We start from the raw sequence: 8,222 nt of genomic DNA, 5'->3' as shown, positions 1-8,222 counted from the left end.
GTATTCATCGACGATATTCTGGTATACTCCAAGACACCAGAAGAGCACGCAGAACATCTCAGGATTGTGCTAGGAGAGCTAAGAAAACACCAATTGTATGCCAAGTTCAGCAAGTGCGAATTTTGGCTAAGACAAGTAGGCTTTCTAGGCCACGTACTGACCCAAGACGGTATTGCAGTGGACCCAGAGAAAGTCAAGGCCGTACTTGGCTGGAAGTCACCAGCCAGTGTAACGGACATACGGAGTTTCTTGGGAATGGCAGGATATTACCGCAGATTTATTGAAGGATTTCCCACCATAGCCAAGCCTATGACACAGTTGCTCAAGAAAGATAAGAAATTTGAATGGACAGAAGCCTGCGAGAAAAGTTTCCAAGAGCTAAAGCGGAAGTTAACGACAGCACCGGTATTAATTGTACCCGACATACACACGAATTTTGAAGTATATTGTGACGCGTCCAGAAAGGGTCTCGGATGCGTGTTGATGCAGGAAGGCAAGGTTGTCGCCTACGCTTCAAGGCAACTTCGCAAGCATGAGGAAAATTATCCCACTCATGACTTAGAAATGGCAGCAGTTATTCATGCACTCAAGGAATGGAGGCATTTCTTACTTGGGAATCGATGTGAAATATATACGGATCACAAAAGTCTCAAATATATTTTCACACAGCCAGAACTAAACTTACGGCAACGGCGTTGGTTGGAGTTAGTAAAGGATTATGATGTTGGTATCCATTACCATCTAGGGAAAGCAAATGTAGTGGCCGATGCCCTTAGTCGGAACCCCAGCTCCGACGAAAACAATCTGCACAGCTTGAGGCCCGAATTCCAACAAGAATTTGCCAAACTCAACTTGATAATGGTAGCAGAAGGCACCATATCAAACTTGGAAATACAACCCGACCTTGTGGAGAAAATCAAAGAAGCTCAGCCCGGTCACACCAGCATCGAAGGCATCAAAAGAAAGTTGAGTATGGGCAAGGCCTCGGAATTCGTCATAGACAATGAAGGAATATTATGGTACGGAGAAAGGCTCTGCGTGCCAAACATAGCAGACCTTAAACAGCAAATTTTAGCTGAAGCCCACACCGCCCCGTACTCGATCCACCCTGGAGGAACCAAAATGTATAAAGATATTCAGGAAAGATTTTGGTGGCACGGTATGAAGAGGGACATAGCCACCTTCATTGCATGTTGCGACTCATGTCAACGCATAAAAGCTGAGCATCAGAGACCAGCCGGACTACTGCAACCTAACAAAATACCTGAGTGGAAATGGGATGAAATAGGGATGGATTTTATTGTCGGACTACCTCGGTCACGACACGGGAATGATACCATATGGGTCATCACTGACAGGTTAACCAAAGTGGCACACTTTATTCCAATAAAGACGACCCAGACCACTCAGAGGCTTGCCAGGATTTATCTTTCCCGCATAGTTTGTCTGCACGGTGTCCCGAAGACTATAATATCCGACAGAGGCACTCAGTTCGTCTCAAGATTTTGGGAACATTTACAACAGGCTCTGGGAACCCAACTAGCCTTCAGTACCGCATACCACCCACAAACTGATGGACAAACAGAACGCGTAAACCAGGTTTTAGAAGACATGCTGAGAGCATGTGTCCTCACATATGGAACCAGTTGGGAAGAAAGCCTGCCATACGCCGAGTTCGCGTACAACAATAGCTACCAGGCCAGCCTACAAATGGCACCATTTGAGGCTTTATACGGACGAAGATGTCGTACCCCGTTAAATTGGTCAGAGACCGGAGACAGCCACATCTTCGGACCAGACATGCTCAGAGAAGCCGAGGAAAAGGTCAAGCTAATCAGAGACTGACTTAAGACCGCTCAAAGTCGACAGAAGAGTTATTATGATCAGAGACATCGTAGGGTCAGCTTCGAACCCGGTGAGTTCGTATACTTGAGAGTATCCCCTATGAGAGGACTACAACGGTTTAAGATTAAAGGAAAGTTAGCACCAAGATTCATTGGACCATTCTGCATAGTGGCACGAAGAGGCACTGTAGCCTACCAGCTAGACTTACCCGAGGAATTATCCGATGTCCACGACGTGTTCCATGTCTCGCAATTGAGGAAGTGCGTAAGCAACCCAGAGAAACAAGTATCCCATGAAAACATTGACGTGCAGCCAGACCTCACTTATCGGGAATGTCCCGTAAGAATATTAGAGGAGTCTGAAAGGAGGACCCGACAGAAGACCATCAAGTTTTTCAAAGTCCAATGGAGCAATCACAACGACAGTGAAGCAACTTGGGAAAGCGAGGATTTTCTTCGGGCAGAGCATCCACACTTATTTAAGGATCAGCTGAAATCTCGGGGACGAGATTTTTCCTAAGGGGGTAGGTGTTGTGACACTCCAAAATTTTAATTTGGTTTTTATCAAAAACTTTGTGGTTTTTGAAAAGAGGCCATTTAAATATTTTTTTCAGAAAACCTTCCTCTTAACTACTTCCTTTGATTTGGCAAGGATTTTATTTTTATTCAAGCTTTAGTGTTTGATCTTTTGAAACTTCTTCTCGGTTGGTTCCCTCTCAAATTATTTTTGGAGTTTAATTTGTTTTCTTTTAAAATTAAACTCTATGAAAATTTGGGATTTTCATATCTTGGAAACCACCCATGACTTGGCATTTTTGCCCATGTGGTAAAACCCCTCCAAAACCTCCCCTCCTCCTTGTAATCAGCCTAAGTTCTCTGTCCCAACTAATCCAAGCAAGTTTTGGATTTTATTCTAATTATTTTTCCCCTCAAATAATTTCTGAAAATTATTTTGAGCCTTAGTGATTTTCAAAGCAAGTACCACTTTGCCTTTGAGTTTTTATCCCAAACCAACTCTCCTGGATAGTCCTTTGTACCCACAACCCAGAACCATCTTGATCCACTCCTCCTCTTTTCAAATTTTTCAAAATTCAGTCTCTGCAAGTTTGGACCAGATTTGCCAAATTTTATGAAATTCATATCTACACTGCTCCAAAAATTCCACCAAAATTCAGGCAGCCTATTTGAGCAATGAGAAGCCACTCCACCAAAAATCAGCTCAAGGAAAAATCCCCAGAGGCCAAATTCATTCTGTCGAACACCTGAGCTGCACTGTTCCCTTGCAAATTCAGAAAGTTCAGAGATTCAGTCGTTTTCCCTTCGTCAGACTCGGTCACGTGGCCACAGTGCGCCCTGGCGCGTTGCACGCAGCCTCTTCTCCCTGGCCAGCACCCCGCACGCACGCTTGGCCGATTCCTGGCGTCGGTAGCGACGAGCCTCGCCGGCGTTGGAAGCTTCTGCGGTGGCTGCACCTTCCCGTGGCGGCCAACAAGGGCCCGAGCCCTCTCGCCACGCCACCCGGCGCCGCCCAACACCCCCTGGCTCTCCGCGTGTCCCTGCCATGCTAGCGCACGCCCGTGGCACCGTCGCCGTGGCCCGGCAAGCACGAAACGTGCTCCCTGCCGCCGACGGGCCGCGCCACCCCCGTTCCGTCGAGCTCCCCCATAGCACCAAATCCCAGCCCGTTTAGCACCTAAATGGAACCGGTGGACCTCAACGACGATGCCCAAGCCCCTAATCCCACTGCACATCCACAGCACCGCCGTAATCACTCGCCGGAGACCCCCATTCACGGCAACCGCCTCGGGCCGCCTATAAAAAGGGCCCCCGAGCTCACCCTCGTGCACGCATCATCACCACTCCTCACCAACGCCCCGCCAGGCCACTAGGAGGACCTCGAGGAGGTCTCCTCCCCCAACTCCGGTCGCCCCGATCCGCCTCGGCCTCTACCACGATTCGCTCTGTTGAGGCCATCTCCGGCGCTCTAACCCCGTCCGTTACCTCCTCTAGCTACCACAAGCCTAACCCCCTCTTCAATTTGATCTTCACAACTCTCTCCGACGAAGTCCGCAACCACCCGAGCCGCCGTCCGTCGGAGCCAGGCTCGCCGTCGACGTGGTACTCGCCGGCGACCACCACCACCACCAACCGACGCGGAATGGCGCCCTGAGCACGGAGGTACCCTCCGATCCCCCTGCCTCGCCGTGGATCGCCGCCAGCGACCACCGCGGCTCTCGGGCGCCGACGAGCTTCGTTTCCCCTTTTTTTTTGAAAGTTCAAACCTGACGAGTGGGACCCCACCGTCAGCCTCTCTGCCCTCTCTATTGAATCGTTTTCTAGAAGCGCCTTCGGGCAAAATGCGTTTTCCCTTTGGGCTGGCGTAGTTTTTGCCGAAGCGTTTCTGTTTTTATAAGCTAGCCCCTAGATATTTTCTGTTTCATTACAGATGAGTCCCTGGGCAAAAACCTTTATAACTTTTAAACAGAAAGGTATTTTTGATTGATTCTTTTTCTGTTCTCTTTAAAATTTTGTCTAGTTTTTTATCAGATTTATTTGAAAAATATTTGGAATACCTTTTGTGCACTCCTTGGTATTTACGATAGCGCATATATTTTCTTTATACCGTAGATACCGAAGGAGGTGACGGAGCCGCAAACTTCACCGAGCTAGGCTCCGACTACTCTGAACCAGGCAAGCATGTTTGAACTTTTGATATGATGAGTGTCTTGGCATGTTTTGCATTTAATTAGTTTCATGACATGTTGAGAAGCATATCGATGAACGTTATTTTATGCAATATTGAGGTAAGTGAGTTCGATGATCCATAAGTGGATGGATGTGAGTATGAATGGCCATGTGTTGGCATGAGGATGGGTAAGATGGCAGTGTCGTAGCATGCCAGTCTTATGCCAGACTATGTGACTTCAGTGTCAAACCGTATCGGTCCAGTTCCTCTGATTTCCTTCCCTGTACTACCACATGTTTTCCGCAAGGAATATGGTTTAGTAAGTTGCAAACCGCTTTTCTGGTACACACCAAAAGGAGAGGCCGTGATGATGGTCCCATGGCCCTGGATTAAAGCCAGTCATCCGGTCAAGGGGCATGGGTGTTTCCGGTTGGGACCGAGAGGGGGGCACCCCTTAGAGCGCGCGTATATAAATTTGATCCCATGCTATTCGAGATTGTGATCTCCCCGTCTCAAAAGTTTTCTTGGACGATGTCTAGGGTGATTCCTAGCATCGAGAGGTAGGATGGGTGTGTACTGGTTAGCTGTGTTTTCTTCCGAAAATACCATAAACGGAACTAGTCCTTCGTGACTACGGAAATCGGTTGGATGTGGGAATAATTTTGTACAAACTCTGCAGAGTCATATATTCCTCCAAATCATCTATTCCCTGTACTAGATCGATATTATCTTATCCTAATCAAATGTCAGTTTTGATGGCAGAGACTCCGGTGATTCCATGAGTGCTAATTCCGGTTAAATGATTATTCCTGTGGATGGACTAACCCATTTATTCTCATAAATTAAATGTTTATTATGAGTATTATTTACTTGTGAATAAAAGCCCTTTCTGCGATGTTGCTCAAACGTCCGACTGTGGCATTGTTGTATTCTACTTTCTTTTCAAGCCCTTTATGTGGTGTCGCTAAGACGCCCGACTATGGCATTTCTTTTAAAGCCCTTTCTGTGATGTCGCCCCGACGTCCGACTGTGGCATTTCTTTTAAAGCCCTTTCTGTGATGTCGCCCCGACGTCCGACTGTGGAATTTCTTTTAAAGCCCTTTCTGTGATGTCGCCCCGACGTCCGACTATGGTATTTCTTTTAAAGCCCTTTATGTGGTGTCGCTAAGACGCCCGACTGTGGCATCATTTCCTTATATTTATTTATTCACCTTTTGAGGCGTCGCTTCAGACACCCGATCGGTAGTTATTATGCTTTGTTGGGATTTCAGGCGGACTACCGCCGTTTCCCTTTTACTTACCTTGTTATGCTAATTTTTGAATGTACATTGGTGAATTATTCATGATGCATCCATGCATGCATTTGTTATATCTTACGTCCGAACTGTCTTGCGAGTACTTTCAAAGTACTCACTGGCTTGTTGATTTGGCCAGATGCTGACGAAGGCGATCTCATGGATGAAGAGTTTGATAGCGAGTCCGACACCTAGAGGAGTCCCAGTCAGTCTCGTGCGACCCTGGTTTTGGTCACTGTTTTATATCCGCTTCCGCTACCAAATAAATTCATCGAGTCTCACCTCGACGCTCGATGAGATGACGGACTTGGAGTCTTGTATTTCTCTCCCCGCTGTGTTTCTCCACCACCTCCCTATCCTCGAGTCAGTAGTATGCCTCCACACCACTGTGTCATGTCCGCCATTATGTATAATTATTGGTGTGCTTGTAATAATTTGGTTGAGCAACCATAGTTCGACCCTGTAATATATTTTATGCTACTGGCTTATTGTATCAAGAATTTGTCTACCAGTGAGGAGGATTTCGTGACAAAGTTTGACCACATTGAAATGGACTTCGTGACTGGGTTTCCAAAGTCCAAGCGTGGCAATGATGCTATATTCGTTGTCATCGACAAACTCACCAAAGTCGCTCATTTTCTGCCTATCAAAGAGTCGATCACTTCAGCTCAATTGGCGGAACTCTATACCTCTCGTATTGTCTCTCTGCACGGTATTCCTCAAGTGATCTCTTCAAACCGTGGCAGCATCTTTACCTCGAAGTTTTGGGATTCTTTTCAGAAGGCCATGGGCACCAACATCCGCTTCAGCACAATTTTCCATCCTCAAACTAGCGGTCAAGTCGAGCGTGTCAACCAGATTCTTGAAGATATGCTCAGGGCTTGTGTGATCTCCTTCGGCATGAAGTGGGAGGATTGTCTTCCTTATGCTGAATTCTCCTACAACAACAATTTTCAAGCAAGTTCGGGCAAGGCCCCTTTTGAAATTTTGTATGGCAGGAAGTGCCGTACCCCTCTCAACTGGTCTGAAACCGGTGAACGTCAGCTTTTGGGTAATGACTTAATCACAGAGGCAGAAGAAATGTGCAAAGTCATTCGTGATAACCTCAGAACAGCCCAATCCCGCCAGAAGAGCTACTATGATAGTAAGCACCGCGATTTGGCTTTCGAGATCGGAGATCAAGTTTACCTCCGTGTCTCTCCTATGAAAGGTACTCGTCGCTTCGGTATCAAAGGGAAGCTTGCCCCTAGATACATGGGACCTTTCAAGATTGTCAGCAAGAGAGGCGACCTCGCCTATCAACTCGAGCTTCCTTCAAACTTTGCAAATGTTCATAACGTGTTCCATGTCTCTCAGCTTCGAAAGTGCTTCAAGACTCCTGAACACACCATCAACTTTGAGGACATTGAGCTCCAAGAAGATCTCTCTTATCGTGAGCACCCAATTGCTATTCTTGAAGAGACTGAACGCAAGGCTCGCAACAAGTCAACCAAATTTCTCAAAGTCAAGTGGTCACACCATTCCGACCGTGAAGCTACCTGGGAACGCGAGGATCAACTCCGTTCTGAGTACCCGGCGTTCTTTCAGTCCTAGATCTCGGGACGAGATCCTTTCGTAGTGGTGGAGTGTTGTAACACCCCGGATGTAACTTTCCCTATTTGTACTCCAACTCTTGCCGTTTCCGGCGTTAAGTTATATTTATTTCCTCGGGTTCGGGTTTTGTCTCTGTTTGTTGTTGGCGTTGTCATGCATCTCATATCATGTCATCATGTGCATTGCATTTGCATACGTGTTCATCTCTTGCATTCGAGCTTTTTCCCCGTTGTCCGTTTTGCATTCCGGCGCTTCGTTCTCCTCCGGTGGTCATTTCTAGCTTTCTTTCGTGTGTGCGGATTAAACATTTCTGGATTGGACAGAGACTTTCCAAGCGGCCTTGGTTTACTACCGGTAGACCGCCTGTAAAGTTTCATATCATTTGGACTTCGTTTGATACTCCAACGGTTAACCGAGGGACCGAAAAGGCCTCGTGTATGTTGCATACCAACACCCCTCCAATTTGGCCCAAAACCCACCTAACTCTGTTCGATGTCCTAGAGCGTTCGATCACGATCGCGTGGCCGAAAACCGCACCTCATTTGGACTCTCCTAGCTCCCTCTATGCCTATAAATAGACCCCCCATTCCAAATCCCGGGTCTCCCCCTCCCCGAAACCCTAGATCCGCTCCTCCTCGCGCCGCCGCCGGGTCAGACGTGTCCGACCTGCGCACCGCCGCCGCCAGCCACTAGCATGCTGCCACGTGGCCTGCGCCACTCCCTCCGCCGCCGGCCCGAGGTGGCCTGCATCCGGCCCCCCCGGCCCACGCGCGCCCGCCGCCGCCTTCCCTCGCCGCGGATCCC

The sequence above is a fragment of the Triticum dicoccoides genome, chromosome 4A, assembly GCF_002162155.2.
Source record: "Triticum dicoccoides isolate Atlit2015 ecotype Zavitan chromosome 4A, WEW_v2.0, whole genome shotgun sequence".
In the NCBI taxonomy this organism is placed as follows: Eukaryota; Viridiplantae; Streptophyta; class Magnoliopsida; order Poales; family Poaceae; genus Triticum; species Triticum dicoccoides.
This window is presented reverse-complemented; position numbering follows the sequence as displayed.